Genomic DNA, 3,614 nt, shown 5'->3' on the forward strand with positions numbered 1-3,614 from the left:
GGGCCGTATGATTTCTGTTGTAGCAGGAACTAGTCATGACAATGCATAAGTGAATGAGCACAGCAGTGTTCCAATAAAACTTTATTTATAGACACTAGGATTCAAATTTTTACAAATTTTCACCTGTCATGAAATATTTTCTTTTTGGATTTTTTTCAGCCATGTAAGAAAGTAAAAAGCATTCACAGCTTTCAGACAGTACAAAAACAGAGGCAGGCTGTGATTTCCAGATCCCTTCCCTAAGATGCAGGGATCTGTCTCTAAAGCAGTGATACGTCAGCTCCTCTTGTGTGACTGTTCCAAGTCTCTTTCCCTTGTTCCATTTCTTCTTCCAGTGCCCTCAGTGATTCCAGTGCCCTCAGTGATGCCAGTACCCAAGGTCCTGCCCTCAATTCTCTGTCCTCCCTTCCCTTCCAGGGGACTTTTCACTCCGTTGTCACAGTCGGCTGCAGGAAGTACCAGCATATGCCCCTTTGCCCTCACTCCACAGCCACAAAGCCTTTTCCGACCACCGACAGCTCACCCATCCTTCAGTTTGCCTCACACCTCGTCTCACCATCTGTGTGTTTTAAGAGCCACTTGCTGGCTGGGTGCAGTGGCTCACACCTGTAATCCCAACACTTTGGGAGGCCAAAGCAGGTGGATCACCTGAGGTCAGGAGTTCAAGACCAGCCTAACCAACATGGCGAAACCCCGTCTCTACTAAAAATACAAAAAAAAATTAGCTGGGTGTGGTGGTGGGCTCCTGTAATACCAGCTACTCAGGAGGCTGAGGCATGCAAATCGCTTGAACCTGGGAGGTGGAGGTTGCAGTGAGCCGGGATTGTGTCATTGCACCTCAGCCCAGGTGACAGAGTGAGACTCCATCTCAAAAAAGAAAAGAAAAGAAAAAAAAGAGCCATTTGCCTTCTCCAAGCCCTCGGGAGTGACATGGCACGCTAGAGAGCACAGACTGGTTTTGCCAGCACTCTAACTTGGATCTAAATCCTGCCTCTCCCACCAGCCAGCATCTGATCTTTATCTTTTCCCTCTCTGGGCACTCATTGTGTCCATGTTGTATGCTAGTGTTGGGGAAGCTGTGTGGTGCTGTGATGTGAGCACTGAGTAAGGAGCCAGGTGCCCCAGGGTCTGGTTCCATCTCTGCATTTTGTAGCCCTGTGACTTGAGGGAAATTACAGAGCGCTGGAGGGCTCAAGCCATCTGCATCAGGAGAGACCTGGATCTCAAAAGAGATCAACATTTGGGGCTGGGCACAGTGGCTCATGCCTGCAATCCCAGCACGTTGAGAGATCGAGGCAGGCAGATCACTTGAGGTCAGGAGTTTGAGACTAGCCTGGCCAACATGGTGAAATCCTGTCTCTACTAAAACAATACAAAAATTGGTCGGACATGGTGGCACACACCTGTAATCTCAGCTACTCAGGAGGCTGAGGCACGAGAATCACTTGAACCCGGGAGGTGGAGTTGCAGTGAGCCAAGATTGCACTCCAGCCTGGGTGACAGAGCGAGACTCTTTAAAAAAAAAAAGAAAGAAAGAAAAGAAAGAGAGGGAAACATTTGGGAGTCAACAGCATATAAATCAGAGGTGTCCAATCTTTTGGCTTCCCTGGGCCACACTGGAAGAACTGTCTTGGGCTACACATAAAATACACTAACAATAGCTGATGAACTTTTAAAAATCTCATAATGCTTTAAGAAAGTTTATAAATTTGTATTGAGACATATTCAAAGCCATCCTGGACCACATGCAGCTCACAGGCTGCAGGTTGGACAAGCTTGCTATAGACAGTCACGTAGCTGTGGGCAAGGATGTCATCACCCAGAGAGAAGCTGAGTACCAGGACAGTTCTGAAATATATACACAGGGTCAGTCTTAACCCTTGGTGGCCAGGAGGTGGCAGTATATGCCACTAAGGGGTGTTTCTGAAGGGCAGGAAAGGGGCACTCAAGAGAGAGCAGATCTCCCAGACTTTACGTTTACCTCCTAGTTAGACAGTGATGCCTGGCACCCAGACGGTGTGGGGGGTGGAGGATGAGGCGGGTGGAGATAAATCAGAGGGAAGCAGAAGTATGTGTACCTTTTTCCAACTAAAACTCTCTGGAGGCTAGGTGCTGCTGCAGCTCACACCTGCCACCCCAGCAATTTGAGAGGCTGAGCTGGGCAGACTGCTTGAGTCCAGGAGTTCAAGACCTGCCTGGGTAACACGGCAAGACCATGTCTCTACACATTTTTTTTTTTAGACGGAATCTCGCTGTCAGGCTGGAGCGTAGTGGCATGGAGCGTAGTTACCCAGGCTGGAGCGTAGTGGCACGATCTCGACTCACTGCAAACTCCGCCTCCCAGGTTCAAGGGATTCTCCTGCCTCAGCCTCCTGAGTAGCTGGGATTACAGGAGTGAGCCACCACGCCCAGCTAATTTTTGTATTTTTAGTAGAGATGGGGTTTCACCCTGTTGACCAGGCTGGTTTCGAACTTCTGACCATGCGATCCACCTGCCTCGGCCTCCCAAAGTGCTAGGATTACAGATGTGAGCCACCATGCCCGGCCCATTTTTTTTTTTTAATTAGCCAAGTGTGGTGGTGTGCACCTGTAGTCCCAGCTACTTGGGGCTTGGGAGGCTGAGGCAGGAGGACCACTTGAGCCCAGGAGGGTGAGGCAACAGTGAGCCATGCTCACACCAATGCACTCCAGCCTGGGCAACAGAACAAGAGCTCCTGTCTCCAAACAAAAGCAAAAACAAAAACCTTACTGAATGGGGATCAAGATGTTACATTGTGAGAAGCACTTAACTAGGAGCCCAAAGGGTAGAGTGTCTAGGTTCAAATCCCAGTTCCACTGTTTACTAGCTGTGTGGCCTTGGGCAAGCTACCTAACCTCTCTGTGTTTCAGTTTCTTTGACTATAAAATAGTGATAATGATAGTATCTCCATCCATTGGGTTGTGTGAGTATTAGATGAGTTGATACATGAAAAGTTTTTACAACAGTACAGCACATATGTGTTTATAAATATTAGCAATTAATGTTATTATCTTTAAGATCATCCCTGAATGGGAAACCCTCCAGGTTCCTCTTTGCTAGGAAGAGGCCCCAACATCTAAGTCTGGGACTCAGAAAGGTAGCAGTTGTGTAAGATCAGCTGCTGGCCTGGGAGAAGTGTCCCGGCAGACATGTACCACACCAGGCCGTTCCAGGAGCCTCAGACTTCAGAGGCCAAGCCAATGGAAGGGTCGGGTAGAGGCCGCATACCTCCTTAACTTCATGTTCTTTTTACCTGACCAGGGCTTAACACCTCCCTTTCTCCAGTGTCCAGGATCTGGACACAAACTGGATCTAGAATAAACCTAAATGTGTGTGTGTGTGTGTGTGTGTGGTGTGTGTGTATGTGTGTGGTGTGTGTATGTGTGTGGTGTGTGTGTGTGTGGTGTGTGTGTATGTGTGTGGTGTGTGTATGTCAGTGGTGTGTGAGTGTGGGGTGTGTGTGTGTGGTGTGTGTATGTGTGTGGTGTGTGTGTGTATGGTGTGTGTGTGTATGTGTGTGGCGTGTGTATGTGTGGAGTGTGTGTATGTGTGTGTGGTGTGTGTGTATGTGTGGGGTGTGTGTATGTGTGTGTGT

This window comes from Cebus imitator, unplaced genomic scaffold (assembly GCF_001604975.1).
Source record: "Cebus imitator isolate Cc_AM_T3 unplaced genomic scaffold, Cebus_imitator-1.0 Scaffold38, whole genome shotgun sequence".
In the NCBI taxonomy this organism is placed as follows: Eukaryota; Metazoa; Chordata; class Mammalia; order Primates; family Cebidae; genus Cebus; species Cebus imitator.